Source organism: Ambystoma mexicanum, chromosome 10 (assembly GCF_040938575.1).
Source record: "Ambystoma mexicanum isolate Mex_15411 chromosome 10, UKY_AmexF1_1, whole genome shotgun sequence".
NCBI lineage: Eukaryota > Metazoa > Chordata > Amphibia > Caudata > Ambystomatidae > Ambystoma > Ambystoma mexicanum.
The window spans coordinates 489,144,124-489,161,860 of record NC_090932.1 but is presented as its reverse complement, the minus strand read 5'-3'; positions in this window follow the sequence as shown (position 1 = coordinate 489,161,860).

Here is a 17,737-nt window from a genome sequence, read left to right as displayed (position 1 = left end):
CTATTGGTGCCATGTCTTCCTTACACTATTAAATGTATCCCCACCTAGTTTACTGTCATGTATTCTACTGTGTTTTCTTTATTTTGATCTACTTTACATAAGTACGTAAGTAAGGGAGGACCAGGGTTTGTGCTACACAATCACCATTCGGCAGAGTACCCAGGGCCCAATGAACACTCCACTGGTAAACGAACGGAGGACTCACCCAAGGGTAAGTTTGAACTGTCCTTAATTTTCCATAACAGATATGGATCATACAGGAAATAAATCTCTAGCAATCACAGCTCCTGTGCCTGTGGCAAGGGCTTTTGTTGGGGTGTGTCATCAAAAGTTGTGGCTCTTCCCCAAAAACCTAAGAGCTTGCACTACCGGGTGGTTGGGGGGTAGTGCCTATATATGGCAACTATAGAGGTAAACTGACTGTTCCACACATCTCGGGTGGCTTTGCCTGAGTGTTCCCTAAAAACTATCTTTTACATTGTTGCAGGATCGCAAGATTACCATTGGCCCTTGCCCTTTGCCATTTACCACAGGATTTGTGTGCCCTGATTGGTTGGAGCTGGTCACCCCAGGCCTTGGACCCAGCTCTGTTCACAGTGCTTTGTGTACCTTCTCAAAGTGATGAGAAAGACTATGGGCCTCATTCCGAGTACGGCGCTAACCAATGGCGCTGTTAACGCCTTGGTTGACGCCGTACCCGGACCGGCAGCGCCTTGGTGGATGGCGGAATCACCGCCCCATTACAAGGTTGGCGGGGCGGTAATTCCCCATTCACCAAGGCTCTTCCCCATTCCCAAATGAGCCCCCATAGGGCTCAATGGGAATGGGGAAGATGCAAATAACGGTGACCGTTCATTACAGTCACCGTTATTGGCTTGGAGGCCCCTTTGCGCCCTCGACTTTAACACCTGCTCAAAGCAGGCGTTAAGGGCGAAGGCGCAGAGGGAACTCGGAGTATGGCGGTAAGGGATTACTGCCACCGGTCTCGTTACCGGTGGCCGCTATCCCTTACCGCCATACTCGGAATGAGGCCCTATGTATCCCCATTGTTGCTACTGGTATAACCACTTCGCCTTAGAGAGTGACTGCAGGGTGAAACATTGTAAAACAACACATGTATCAGTTCTTGTCTGCTTTGCTGGGAACTGCTTCCTACTGTGGGGAAATGGCCATTGTTCGGCTCAGGTGCATCACGTGGATTAGGACCGCAAAAGTGAGATTTTTGGTCTGCAATTAGTGAGGATTTATTCGGCGATTTGGCAGGTTGTTCCGCGTCACTGGAGCCAGGAATGTTCTGCCGATCTCTGACCTTGGCTGCAAGCACCAGCCCTTGACAGTTTGCTGCACAATCTGTTTTCCATCATCCCCTAGTATGAAGCCTGTGGCTTCATGTAATTCAACTATAGTTGTGCTATGATTTCTATATGTCTATATTGTATTATTTTCCCTAGGGGTTAGTGGCACTTGGTTCTTCCAGGTTCCTTATACGACCTTGTAGTTCCATATGGTTAATTGAAATACGTGGCTGCAAGCTTGCTCTCCATCTCTTGCCTTGCTTTTCTTGCATTTCTGTGTTTCTGTGTTTTGCTATTGAAAACACAAAGGTTTCTGACAGTATGTATATGTATCTGTCCTGTAGCTACAGAACTGTGTGAGCATGATCTGCATGTGTGCCTATGTGTGTTCGTGTAACTTCGAGCAGGGATGCACGTTTGCTTTGTGGCTAATGTTACTATGTCATGGTGTCTCTAATGATGTCAGAACAGCTGGATATTCGTCATTAGTCGATCAGATCCCGTGTTGAGGCACCTGTATCCATGATCAGTGTTGGGGCACCTGTATCCAGGAGGACATCAGATGGATAAAGTTTGAATGATGGGTGTCTGAGAGAATATCTCTTTGCATATGTAGATGTCTGTGGCCCTCCTGGGGGCTAGCCAAACAGTTACTGGCAACTTGTATTTCTGGCTCTTCAGGCTGTCATGCTTATTGGGGTCCAGAGGGGCATTCCCGGGAACCTCTCTTGAACTGTATTCATCTTTTAACTTCTATTTTATTATAAAACCCAAAGTAAGCCCCCCACCTTTAACTAACAATGTGTAACCACAGATAGAATAACATCAAGAACTCCAACCGCGATTATATTAAAAACAAAGTTGTTGGGTATTATTTTATTGTATTTGTGTATTTATATGCGATAGGTAGTCCTTAAAAGGACTGTTTTGGGGTACACTGAATGTAGTTTTTTGCACATTTGGAGTATTGTTTTGATGTTATGAAGTAATACCGTAGTTCCTTCATCGGTCAGGTATACTCCATCATGTCTATAGAAATTGGCAATGTAGAACTGTATGTAGTAGTTTGAAATCCATAATTGTTTGTGGTCTTTCATGAATGCTGAAACTACTTTATTAACATTTCACCATGATTTTTCAATTGTACCATTACATTTGGTGGTCCATCTCCATTTTAGCCTCTGAGTCAAATTATAAATTATAAATAGGGTGTGAGGAAAAAGATGCATTTGTTTTTCCAAGTCTTGTTTCATCATTAAAGTAAGAGACCCACCTTGCACATTCCCTAAATCGTTGCCTCCACAATCAATTAGTATGATGTCTGGGTGCCCTGTACCTTTTACACTGAAACATTTTGGAAAAACTTACAACCAATACATTCCCCGAAATCCAAACCATTTAATTGTAAAATCTCTCAAACCAAGGTCCATGTTAGTATTTAGTTTCTCACAAATAGCCAGTAACCAAAACAGCCAAATATTTCCAATCAGCAACACAGTTTTCAAACCAGCCATGATATCTGCAGTCTTTCTCTGTTTCCAGGAAAATTATTCCTTGTTTGAATTTCTAGTAATTTTTATGAAATGGGTATGTATGATGTGTGTGTTTTGATGTTTGTAAGTGGTTGATGTTACTGTTGTAATTCTGTGTTTGTCTGCGATAGGTTACAATCAAAATGTGGCAGCCATTTTTGTATTTTGGTTAGTAAATATAATCCTCTTTTTGTGGTTTTGATTTTGCAAAGTACAAAAGCTATTATCGTATGCAGTTTTGTCTTTACTCTCACTGTTTGTGCCCAACCCATCCTTTACCTGTTTTTGAAACTTATCCATCCTGCCTAACCCCAATCATGTATATCCTAACTATTATGTATACTTTATCATCATCCATTTTAAATAACTTCATGAGCAGTCATGTATTGTATTGACACCTTTTAAGGACAATTATATCAGTACTATATCTTTTGTCATTTATATTCCATGCTCAGATTTATTTAAAAAAAAAAAAAAGAATTCTGAGAGCCGCGGCTATTTAAAAAGGGGAGTGATTGGTGTATTGAGGATCACGCCCAGCAACAACAATGACTGGAGTATTTACAATGGCTACCCAGCACCAAGCCAGTACGCAGCATTGCTACATAGAGGTAAATGTGGCACCCTGTGCAGCTGTGGCTATATTCTGGCAAATGGTACATCATGTGTGTGTGGACTTGTGGTAGCCGCGGTTATGCAACTTTTTGGCTGGAGTAGCATCATAGGTGCATTGAGTGTTTTGGGGTATTGGGAGAGACAAGGGGAGTGCAGGAGGACCATGGGAAGTAGAGGAGGGCTGGTAGGCATGTTTGGGACACTTGTTTGGACTTTGGGGGAGTGGAAATACATTATTTTATTTGTCATTTTTTTCCATATAACCGCCGCTAACAGCAAACACGCGTCTATAAAAATGCACTTAAATAGGCATGTTGATGATTTTCATTATTTCATTAGTTGCATCTGTATGGGCGGTTATATTTATCGCCACATCTATAACCCATACATTTTCTGTGCAATAATCATATTGTTATGTGGATGATACAGCACAGAATTTTCTTTGTGTGCTTTTTTTATCTGCTTTGTTGTTCTCTTATTTCATTTGAAGTTTTGAAGGACGGCTTAGTTTGATTTTGGGCTTGCAAAAACATGTAGCCGCAGAAACAAAGCAAGATCTGCAGCTCTGTCAAATAGCCGCGGCTATGAAAGATGCTGTGTGTAGAAAACATTGATTTCTGTGAGTTTCATTGTTTGTTATTGGTTGTTGTTACTTTTCTATGTGTTTAGGTGTCTATGATAGGTTGTGGTGAAAATGTGTCATCCATTTAATAGTTTTACTTGCATATAGGCCTCCTTTTTTGTATTCATTTTGGAAAGTATAAAAGCTAAAGTTGTTTGCAGTTTCATCCTTTTGATTGCAGAACGCTCACTGTTCACATGGCAGGAGTGTGGCTGATGTGAAAGTGTTTAAATTTACATATTTGAAGGTTTATTTGAAGTTGTGTGTGTTAGTTATATTAAACACTGCTATCAGATGGTGTTCATGATCATCGTTTGCATCTGCTCTGATTGTGTGGTAAGTGTTTTTTAATGTCTTTTTTAACTTTCACTAACATGGTCCTACAAAATTAAATTAGTGAACCAATGGCATTTATATGCAGGCATTTCGTTTTTGTATTCATGTTAGTGAGGTTGAAGGTTTATTTGATTGTATTTGTTGTAATTGTAATGCACTTTCAGCTATGCAGTACTCTTAGCTGTTTTGGGTTTTCTCTGAGGTTGGGCAATTGATGGAATTTCACAAGTTCATTTTAGACATTTTTTTTAATTTGTCATTTTCTTGTAGCTGCATCATTGTCATAATCGCAATGTATTTGCACCATATGTTGTACAGTTAATTCCTATGAAAGGCCAACCTATTTTAAAAACACAGTGAAACTGCTGGAGATTGGAATAACACATCTCCAGACAGTTCATCAAAAACTTTCTTTGTGAACCTCTCTAACATTTTTTATACTTTTTCAAACTGAGTGCTCCAGAGCTGCAGGTTTTTCAAGTCTCTGGATGTTTGTGGCAGCACCTATAATGTGTGGTGTTTGATTCTGCACATGCACCACTCACACCTAGCTTTTTTCATGGAGGTAAAGCTGAAGACACTCGCAGCAGCTCAGATTCCAAGTTTAATATCCCACCCTATATCCTCTTTCTGCTCAAGTTTACACTACCTCATCAATTTTATTGCAACTACTTTAACTATAATTTCCCATTTATTTTTACTTAGTTTTTTATATTGTTGTTCTATTCTTCGTGCTCCCAGTTTACTTATAGCCACCCTATCTTCTCTTTTTTACCCAAATTTGCGTAACCTTCCCCATTTCCTGTTCTGCAACCACCCAGTATAACATCCTTTGTTTATAGTCACTGAGTTTATATATGCCTGTTTGTTTATTGTAGTGGTAGTTTGTATACTATTTTATATTATTGCATGATTTATTTTAATTCAAGTTGGATTTTTTTCCCAATGACTATTATGTGCAAAGAGAAAAACAGTGGTGTATGGACAAATGCTGCATGTTATATAGTGCATGTGATGCACTGCATACAATACATGGGGGTCTTAAAAACAGGTGTATTATATTGTGTTTCTTAAAGTGTATGTGTTTGCTAACTAATTATGTTTTTTTAACAGATAGAATGGTATTATTGTCTTTTTAAATATAGATTAATAACTGTGGTGGTGGTATCGCCCAATGGGGTGTTGAATTTCAGATGTGTGGTTAATTGTAGCAACGACTGGGTAGGGTTGGCCGCGATTCCGTTGGATCATACTCACGGCTATAGTTCTCAATGTGCATAAAAGTACACTGTTTGTGCCTGAAAAAGTCCTTTCTAAGAATTGTTTATTACCGCTAGGTGACCTTCCCGCAGCAGTTTTGTATTGTAACCAGAGCTAGAAAGTCTATGAACTCTAGCCGTGGTTATGAGTGATGAGTTATTTTAGAAAACATTTTTGGTTGTTATTTCAATGTATTTCTGTATTTATATGTGATGGATTTTATTTATTGTACTCTTATGTTTATATGTGATAATTAATCATTAAAATTACTATTTTGGAGTACATTGGAGTATTTGAGCACATTGTGCATGCTCTCTTTATTACCATGTACTTTACTTAACTCTTTTTAACTACTATTGTATCATTACTGCCTCTTTTGTCTTCCATGCTCAGTTTCTTAAAAAACCCAATTCTGTAGCCACGGCTACACAAAATGAAGCGGTATTGGTTTATTCATGACCTTGTCTAGGAGTATCAATGACTGGAATTGTTTGTCCATGCCGATCCCAATCTCACCCTGTGTGCTGAGTTGTTATCCATGGGTATATCATGCAGACCCAGGAAGGAAACTGCCGCTGGTTCAGTGTGCATTGTATAGCCGCGGTTATACAAATGTATTGATGTTTCTTTTTACATATGTGTGGGTAGTAGTCTTGGAAAGTTTTTTTCAGATGTACTGAGTGTAGTGATTGTAAACAGTTATTCTAACATTTGTCATACATTTATTCATTAATAATACATATGTGTACATGCTTGAAAAAGGTAAATACATATGCAAAAGAGTTTGTTGAAAACAGGTTTATTTGGGGGGATGTGATTGTGGGTTGTTCTTTTTCTTTTACTTTGTACAAATAATGCATCTTCTTCTTTAGTGCAATTATCTGGATTCTTACAGTCCATCATTTGTCTTTAATTTGCAATGCCCTTTTTCATTGATTGTAATTCTTTCTGAAAATTAATTAATAGTTGTTTTAATTCTGTTAATTAATACATGATTAGTGTTGTGGGTAGTTCTTTTGATACTTCTTATTTAATCCTTCATGATACTTAAATGACTTCTTCATCTGTTTGAAAATATTTGAAATATGGTTAAACAAAGGAAGATATAATACACTTTAAAATATTTGTGTTGGTTGTATAGATATTAGTTCGATAAACTATATCTGTTTGGTGACTGGTATGTGTTCCTTAAAATATTTTTTGTTGTCTCATTTTACATAAATATAAAGAATGAACTCACAAAATCCTGAATGAGGCACATTTTCTCCTGGTTCCTTTTCTTGAGCATCTTTTTTTTTTATTTCTTCCGCTGAATGATGATTGTCCTCCATGAAGTTTTCCATTTTAGTGTGATAGACATAAATATTGTGTTTCACTTCAGATATTAGAATAAGCAATGGAGGAAGAGTACATGAGGAGAGAAGGTGGAATTTCTTGTATTTTCTTTCTAATTGTTTGTTCATTGTTTGTATGGTGGGTGGCTGCAAATAGAATGTCAAGTACATCAGACGCTGTTCAACTGAACTTATCAGAGAATGTACTTTTTTGTTGTGAAGTTTATGTATGCCAATAAAATTGGAGATTATATTGTTTCATTATATAAAAAGTTTGTCTACATATTACATTTCTATTGTTTGAGAGTGATATGTAGTTTTAGGAGATTGTGGTATTTTGGTATATATTTATTGTTTCATTGGATATTCGCAACATGGAGCCAATTATAGAAGAAGAGGAATTTCATTGTTCAGAAGACTGTGGCGAATTTGAGAATGTTTAGAATGGGGCTCATAGTGATGTTGATGACATAGGTGATGTGTTGTCAAAGCATTGGTTCACAAAGTTTTTTTAGTTCTATAATATTATTTTAGATGTAGTGTTTGCAATGAGAGGTTTGTGCTGTAATTATGGAGACATATTTTGACAGGGAGCACAGGTTTTTTCACTTTGGGAAAATAACATTTAATAATCATGAAAAGAAAGAGCACAGATAAATGTTTCAAGATTATTTTACTTGTAATAGAGATGAAGATTATTTCTCTGACTGAATATATATGTGTAGGTTATATATTGCTAAAAAGAACCTAAAGGCTCTTTTAAGAGCAACACAGAGAACGTTTTAAGTATATTGGAAAAGGAAAATAACCTTGATGCATTTATTGTAAATAGCCAGAATAATGACAGCAGCCAATGAAACATTCTGACCTGTCAGAGGGGTTATAGCCACGTGTACCACCGAGCCAATAGATCATTTTGTATTTTCAGCCGGGGATGTAACTATCTCCTTAACCACAAGTACAACAGTATCAATTCTTGTGCATTGAACATAATATTACAATCCACAATTCTGCATGTATTTTTGATTCTCTGCCTTCATGTGTACCTTTGAGTTGTTTACATTTTCACACTTTGTCAATATATTTTTTTATCTTAGAAAATGTTACAGGTACACGCGGCTACTAATGGTCGAACGGAACCGCAGCTATCCATGCTCCAATTGGACTTCATACTTTGTGGCAGACTATGGTAGACGCAGGTATGAACCCACTAATTGTACCCACGGTTATAGCTGTTTGTATTTTGGTGCAGTGATCATATTAGTTTATGGATGTTTTAGCACAGATGTGTACATGTTTTTCTGTTTAGATGTACTCACCTCAAGACATGTGTGATTTAAATGTGAAGCCCTTGCTATATGTTTTTCAGTACATTTGAAAAAAGTACGTGTACCCGCTGCTATGGGAAAGTCCTCTCCGTTTAACCAGGGTAATAGCCACGGTTATGTGATTTGTCAAATAAAACAATTATATTTATTTTATTTAATTGTGTTTCTACATGTTTTACATAGTATTCCTTAGAAGAACCATGTTGAGGTTTATTGACTGTTAAATGATATTATACAAATGTTTTGGCCATTTTACTTGTATACTTTGTACAGTCCTCTTTTTTGCTATTGATTTCTGAAAGCTATAAAAGTGACCTTTTTGTGAACTTTTTACATTGTGATTCCAGAACTCAAGAGTATGCACATGTTCTGCGTATTGCTATTGTGATGTTCTGATTGGCTGTTAAAAGCAGGTACAAAGCTGTGTAGCCGTGCCAACGTTGTTTTCAAAGTGATTGGTCAATAATTTAGGAGAGAACACTTCATTGCGCCTGGGCGTATCATGCATACGGAAAACACATTCTGATTGTCTATATCACATAACCGCGGTTATACCAGTCTCCAAAACATCTTTTTCATGTTTTCTGTCATTGTTTTTCGTCACTTGGTGGGTGAACTTCATTGTCTGCCTTCAGGAACTTTTAAAAGCAGTATCGAGATTTGTTCATTCATTGTGTACCTTTCTCCTTCAAATACCTGTGTATTTTGTCTTGTGCTTTGTAGTTTGTCAATGTTTGTTATTTTAGCTTACTTTTTCTAAAAAGGCTTTTGAATATTAAGTGGCAGATTCCTTTTAGTGTTGTTTATTTTAACAGTTTTAATTTTCTCTCCATGGTCCTGCATTTCAAAATGACATTGACCGGCACAGATGATGAGAAGATGTAGGTGGATTCAGCTCTACTGCCATGGAAGAAGCAATGTGCACATAAAAACACAGCTGAGAGTTGGCAATATTTGTGCATAAAGGAGCAATGCAGCAAAATGGAGATCGAAGAGGTCATTTGTAATTTCTGCAGTAAGGTTTGGCAGAGGGTACCTTCACAAAAGCTGTTGCAAAGCTTGGGAATATCGACATTAGTTCACCATCTTATCCGTGGTCATTGGGATGAAGTGGATGAATCATATAGAATGGCTCTTTTGAAATATAAGGTCAAAGCACATGGGGCAAGATCAGCAACACAATATGTGTCATCTGTGCCCCAGACTTCCAATTCAACCACCAGATATTTTCCACCAACTAACACCCAGCCTTGGTCCATCTTTCTAATTTTATTGTAATGTGTAAAACCTGTTACAGCTTTATTGAGGTGGGAGGTGGCACCCTAGAAGATTGGGGCAAGGCTATTTTATAACATACAGGATATTGCCAACGCTCAGTATATTTTTGTCACACCTTGAAACACTTGTGTATAGGCGCGTTATAAATGCCATATCATATCAGTGTCCATTTATTACCCCATTCTTAGGAACATAAATCTGAAAAAATGTACAAAATAAAAAAAAATATATAAATGTTCTTTTTTTTAACCTTTTGTTATATGTATGAATCCTAGAGGGTCTCCCTTCCCAGTTCCTACCTCTTCTTTCCTTCCCTCGAAAAATAGTCCTTTTCAGGACCAACTTTTCAGTTATAAAAATCAGCAATAAAAACACATATTGTATATATGGATCAAAGACCCTTAATAGGGGGGTCATCATGAGTTGGGAGGAAACTCTTAAATCTGGCGGAAACGTTATTATCGCTGCCAACGCCGCTCCGTTGGATAACTACTCGAAATCCTGCCTGTGCTATTACAGCTGGCCGTAGTACAGCCGGCTGTGATAGCACCGGCTGTAATAACGCCAGCACCCAAATGTGCTATTACGGAACCATCACAAGTCCGCATTGGGGCTCTTAGCACAAGAAAACTGAGCGGAAAACCGCCAAAAATACCCCACATGAGACAGCAATAAGGGCCCAAGTGAAAACAATGCACACCAGAGGCCTACAGAAGACCCACCCATGCACAACACACCCTTCCCAACAGCATTTCACCATAAGAAGCCGGAAGGAGGCAGCAACAAGGGCCTAGGTGAAAACAATGAACACCAGAGGCCTACAAAAGACCCACCCATGCACAACACACCCTTTCCAACACCATGTTGCCATTTGGAGCCGGGAGCCTTGTTATGGACATGCACTTGATGCGCCTGGAGCTACAGAGGCCTGCCAATCAGCCCAGGGCCCTGGGAGCACAGGGGGTGGTTGGGATGAGAAGAATGAGAAGGAGGAGGAGGAGACCAGCACCAGCAAACCGGCCAGCCATCCCCAGAGTCAGGCGAACACCCTGGGCCCTGACTGATGGGCAGCTGGTGAGTGAGTATAGGCTGGACAGGAAAACTATCACCCAGTTGCTGGACACAATCCAAGGTGACAACATCAAAGCAGCCCTAGACTGCACACGTGTAGCACTAGTAGCACCCAAGGAACATGAGGCAGCCTACAGGAACCGTATGGATTACCATTCCATGAACATTGTGTAGCCCTGACCTAACATTCATCCACTGCTGCAACTTCTACCCTTGGTCCACCTACGACTCCATGGTCCTGCACAACAGTACCCTGCAAGCCTACATGGAGAGGCACCAAGGCCAAAACACATAGATGTTGGGTGTGTACAAATGCATACTGAAATGCATGCCAAATTACACCTGTTGGGGGCGGGGGTCATACACACAGGAATCCCTGCATGCCAGCATGAGACACAGGCAGCACTAGCACAGCACCAATTCCATGCATGTGCCTTGCATGAGAACCCTTGCACACATTCCATAAACAAGCAGAACACACCTTGTCTGAAGGGCACACACTTGTGAAAGCACAGTCACATATGGAAGCCCAACTACCACAAAGCATCTTGTGTGTGTCGCATTGCGGCTCCTCACCCTGACACAGAAGAGATATCCCACCCTGGCCACCAGACAGTCATGCCAATAGTTTCCTAATGTAGGCACATCCACAACGCCACCATACACGAGTGGTTGGAGTCACACCAATGACCATCCCTGAGACAGTGACCCCTGATTGGTCTATCACATGCCTGGCATGATGTACATGAGTGTGCCAAGTAGCAAACGCAACACCAGCCATAGTGAATGCCACAACACATGGCCTAACAAAATGTCACCTGAACATGAAGATGTAAGGGTACCCTCATCCAGAAATAAGGGACAGAGTACTGTGGTATTTAGACACAGGGGTGGTGCATGCAGTAAGTACTCCATTGATTAAATACTGTACCTTGCACAGCGCACACCACAATGAAAGTAGGTATATGAAAAGTAGTGTATGCGTACTACATGAGTTTGAGACACATAAGCATTAACATGTTAATTGATACACTGCTGCATGTTAACCTCAGCCCATGCATGTCCCGGAAAGCGAAAGATATATGACAACATTGCACTGAGATAGCATGGGCTTTTTCATCACATACTTCATTCTGCTGCCAATGTCACTGATGCCTGTGCCTTGGAAACCCATTGAACCAACCTGGGCCTAATGTCCGCATTCTCTCCCCTGCAGGTGATTCAGCATACCCGCAGTACACATGGCTCATGAACCCTGTGCGTAATACATACACTCCATCTGAGCTGGCATACAACATTGCCCATGGGCGTACATCCATCTGTGTGGAAATGGTATTTGAATTGCTGAAGGCACGCTTCTGGTGCGAAGACCGTATGGGAGGGGCATTGATGTATGCACCAGAGAAAGTTGGTAAAATCGTACTTACCTGTGCCATGCTGCACAACATTTGTTGTTGCAGGCTTGTGCCACTGCGCTCCGATGCTGATGGCCAACCACCTGGGGATAGGAGAGATGAAAATGTGCTCGAGGCCGGGGCACATGCATACAGGGATAGGGTGACGGAGGGCCTAATTGACAATTATTTTTGATCTGGTGGATCGGTACATGTAACACATATCACTTGTAAAATAAAGAACAGTTTAACACAATCATGACTGTCCATGCTTTGTATGCATAATTAACAGGATTTATTATTAGTTGAACAAGCCCCCCTCCCCCCTGTGAACTCCCCAGCACATAATCCCCCCTCCCCAAGTGCACCAGCACATAATCCCCGCTCCCCCGTGAATTCCCCGAAACACAGTGCAAGTGGGTCCATGTGCCCAGGGCACGGCACAACTGTGCATCGGCCATCTATGATGGTTGTTGGTACTTCACACATCCGAGTCCCTCTGGTGAGTGGTGTGGGAGATTGCGCAGGGAATGGCACCTGGACGAAGCATCCAGGGATCACTCTGTGGGTGTTGCAGAGGTAGATGGAATAGCTCCTGAGGACTCAGCTACTGGCGGAGCAGATTGTTTGCCACCCGCATCTGCTCAGCATGTGCAGATTGGCACTTACACAGCTTGTGTACTCTTTGTCCAAATCCTGTCAGGACCGCTATCCAGCCCTCCACCGCTCTACGGGTGTGCGCATTATCATGTGCCATGGTCTTGGCAGAATTGCATATGGCATCACTTATTGTCTTGATGTGGTGTTTTTGCTCAACAGACATGGCCTCAATTCTCAGCTGTCGAGCTTCCATGACATCCAGCCACCCCATTACAGCAGCTACCGTGGCAATGGGTCTGTGAGGTGTGCTGTTGATTGGACTGTCAGGTCTGCGTGGGGCGGCAGGGGAGCAGTTGGGGGACCTTGTGTCATCTATGATGGGGCTGATTTGGTTGGATCCATAGGAAGGTGTGTCCACATCAGGCAAGGGGGTGATTCCACTGACTCCTGCTCCCTTGGGGTGTGCCCATCTCATTTGTGGAACTGTGGCTGGGTGAGGACACCAGTGAAGTGTGCCATGATCCAGTGTTTGTGTGGCCCTCATCCAAGTTAGATCTGCTGGTGGCTCTGTTCACATCCTGAATGCCCGTTGTGGCTCCCAAGGTTTGTGGCGGTGAGACCCTGCGGCCTTGTGGACATTGCAGTGGTCTTAGTGGGCTCTGGTGGGGAGACCTAGGATGTATCCTGCGCCTTTCCTTCTCATGCCAGTCCCTCTGCAGGGGGGTGGTGGTGCTGGTTGATGCACGTCGGGGCTGCGTTGTGTCACACACATTGCAAACACATACTGGGATTGGAGGGGTTGGCCTAACATGATTATGCAGTTTTCGTGGGGGGGGGTGTACTGACCTGCAGCCGCATGGGTACCAGTGCCTGCCTCCACTCCGTCGACTTCCTCAATTGTGCCCATGTCAACTAGGGTGGTCATCTGCTCCTCCCAGGGGGTCAACTCGGGTGGTGGTGGTGCAGGCCCATCTCCAGTCGCCATGGGCCAGGAGACCACAGACACGGACCTGCAAGTCATTCAGCCGCTTGCAGCAATCCTCCCGGTCCCTTGCCCCTTGGCCCACTGCTGATACCTTCTGGCTCACTTCTCTCCAGATCTGTGCTTGCCGCTGTGCACTTGTCTTGCGCTGCTGGGGACCAACCAGCTCTTCCTGATGGCCCAGAACCTCCTCAACAAGTATGGCAAGCTCCTGATCTGTAAACAAGAGTTTTCTCACCCTATCCAATGCTGACTTGCCCCTGTTATGTTCCTGAGACATATTCCAAGCTTAACAGGAGTGGATGGCTTGCAGGGGCTGCTTTTTTCAGTGGATTGTGATTTCCAAGATGGCTGCTGCTTTATTTCCCGTTCCGGTGGTGACGCGTTTCCCCCATTCTATTAGCTAATAGGTCGGCGCTAGCGCAATGTGCGCTAGATTTATGGATTCATGCCCACTTTTTTCCACCGGGCACTATTTGCGTTAAGACTCTGTGCGCTTGCATGCTGAGTCATGAGCTGGCATTGTTTCGGGCAGACATCGCAGCATTAGCGTAAATGGTATTACCCAAATTGGTCGGTTACAATTGTTACAAAACGATCAATTTGTATACAACCGCGTAAATAGCGCTCAATGGAAAATACAGCGGATACAGCCCAAATTGTGATGAGGCCCTAGATCTTTTCAATACAGTGGGTCTCATTACGAAGTTGGCGGTACCAAGCCCATGCCACCGGCGGGTTGCCGACCAAACCCATAACACTGAATCTGGAGCCTGACTTCCCGGTGTCACCTGGACATTACAAGTTCCAGCGGCACGGGAAGTCAGGCACCAGATTTTGTAAGTCCCCATTCCCATAGAGTCCCAGAGGACTTTATGGTAGTGGGAGATGGAAGCACTGGCACTGTTGCTGATGATGCCAGTTCTTCGAGGACAACTCTACGTACTGGCTGGTTAGTGTTGTATAATACACAGTTGACAGGGCCGAAGGCCATTGCTTGTTGCATTTTATTATTTTAAAATATACAGTGGACATGGCCAAATGATGCAAAAACTGCTCAAGGTCAAAGGCTATGGCTAGCGGCCCATTGATATGTTAGAATATATAGTGGGCATAGCCAAAGAGTGTGGCCACTGGCCAGTATTGTGCTAAAATCTATAGGTAGTGCCTGATCAGTGTATATAATATATAGCCTGTTAGTGTTTTAAAATATTCAGTGCACATGGGTGAAGGTTGTGCCCACTGTCCATAACTGAAGGCCATGACTAGTACCCAGTTACTGTTGTAATGTAATTAGAGATGTCATTGGTGATGTGATCTGTGATGTCATCATTGTGGTCATAGGCTGCACAACTGGAAGTGGCAAGTTAGGTGGCTTATGATGACTTACAGCGTTTTTGTTGCATTAGGTTTGCACCTTAACCTCCCTGCAACTAAAGTTTTTTTCCTTGAATATATACATGTGTGTGTTGGCTGAGCACATTGACTTGAACAATATCTGTGAATTAATAAAAAAAAATACCTCAATAACAATAAATAAAACAAAGTCCAGGACTCTCCGTAGTGCTTACAGTATAATGTGAGATAAGACCTGTGGAGCGTATCAAAACCTGGTCCACAGTTGATTGAGGAGTTCACCTAGTTGATCGGAGGATTCACCACAATCGATCCCTTGTTCCAAATCTATTGCTGGCACACCAAGCAGGCACTTAACACCAGGACCTTCCACTTTACAGAGAATGCTGATTCCCTGAATACCTATGCACTTCAAAGGATGTCTATGAGTCTCTTCCTCCACACAGTTCGATCATGTGTGTTTTCCCTCCGAGACAAGGCAGGCGGGTTGAAGTGCTTTGACTCCTTTAACAATAAGGAGCCACTTAGTGATGAAATGATTAGCAGCATGTGGGATGTCTATGTCCTGCACACGTCAAAGATAAGTTGGGGCCAAAATAGTGGAAAATTGAGTTGGTGATACAATCTCTTGGCCCTCCTGCTACCGCCACCTGCAAGGCTAAGAACCTCAGGGTCATCTTTGACTCTGCACTTTCCTTCTCCGCCCACATCTCTGAGGTCTCTAAAAAGTCAAACTTCCTACTTCACCTCCTCAGAGGTACTCTGCCTTTCCTCTCCTCCTCCCAGAACCTCACTTTCTCCCAAGCTCTGGTTCTCTCTAGGTTGAACTATTGTAACTGCCTCTTTCTAAATCTACCTGCCTCTACTCTCCGCCCTCTGCAACTAATCCAGAACAGGACTGCAAGACTTGTCCTCGGCCTTAAGCCCTGGGATCATATCTCTCCAGCTCTGAAATCTCTCCTTTGGCTCCCAGTGGATGCAAGGATTAAATTCAAACCTTCTGCATTGTCCACAAGGCTTTCTGAGGCCTTGGTCCAAAATACCTTCAGCTATCCCTCCGCAAATACCTCCCCTCTCGAGCTCTTCGCTCCTCTACCTCTAACTCCCTCAGGCTCAGTCGTTTTTCAAAGAAACAACCTGGGGGTAGATCTATGTCTTCGGCTGGGGTCTCCCTCTGGAACAGCCTCCCTACCACTCTAAAACATGAGGAGAACCATCTCTGGTTCCGGAAGCATCTCAAGACCTTCCTCTTTGCTTCTGCCTTTGCTCCCTCTCTCCCCTGCTGATCTGCTCTCTCTTGGCACTCTGCCCCTGGCCACCCTCTGTCCCCTGGGCCCAGGTACCTGCTTACCATGCCACCCTCCTGTATTACCTCCTGGCCACCCCTTGCACTGGGGACTGTATCTGTACCCATACAGCGCCCTCTCCCCCTTTTTCTTCTTTTTCTGCACTTATCAGACTTACTCAGTTCTGCTGCCGTAAACACAGCACTTGCCACTTGCTGGCTGCACTACCACTGTTTATTGCCTCCATTGTTTATTTATTTGTATGTATTAGTATTTATCTGTTTCTGCTCTGCTCCGCACTTTCCACTCTCTCCCTTCCATGCACTTTCCCCCTTTCCATTTCCCATGCACAATGTCACTGGGCCTAGTAAGATCGCTGTTTGTTCTCCCCTTGCCTTGTCGCGCTCTGAAACACTTGTGTACGAGCGCGATACAAATAAACTATCATATCACATCATAATTCATCAGATAAAAAGAGAATCATGTACAATGTCACTCTCAAGTAGAGTAGGATAAACTTTGTGATGATTTATAATCATACAGAAATTCCGTTTGTATTGTTTTTAAATTATTTTTGGAGAAGACGTTTCCTAAATACTACTATACTTGCTAAACAATACAATTTAGGTTAAGTGTAAACAAATGCATTATGTACATGGTCTTAAACTTGATTGAATTTGAAACAGCTGGCCAACGAAACGATTATGGAGCCATGCAATTGTGATCACACAGGTTTGGATGTATGGGGAGTCATGCTGTTATATTCTGCCTCCTTTGAAGTTGATACATGAGATGATTTGGGAGACCCTGGTAGATGCTATTGACATAATCATTAGTTAGTAGTAGTAGTGGGGTCATTACTGCCTGCACCCTGTGAGGGAACCGTGGAAATGGAAAAGAACTCTTAATGGAATCTATAATGTAAAGAAAACATATTTTGCCACAGTTGCTATTTGAGGCCTCAATAAGAGTCGAAATTAATAATGTCTCCTTGATTCCTTGATTCCTGATCACAGGAGGTAGGCCAAGCAAATCACCCAGTTCCTCAGGGCATGCATTATGCGGCCAACCAGACAGGGGTCACCACAATCAGAAATCCACTCAATCTGAAAAACTGTGATTGGATTTTTCAGAACTTGGTGATAGTATGTAAAATAGGTGTGTGCAGCCTCAGCAAATTTATAAAATGCAATACTAAATCTGAAGATGTACTTGGTTAGAAAGGGCTTGTATTTACCTATTGAATAAAGTGATATAAAATCGAGCCCGGGATGAATACCTTTTATTACAGAAATTAAGTTCTAATTAAAAATATGGAATCACTACGAATTGTTCTCTGCCCACATATGTCATCTGGTTGAGGAACATCTCATGGTTAACAGCGTTGACGGATCCAGGCATAGGGAAGGCTAGCACCGGTTCGTCATCACCTCCATCAATCTCTCACC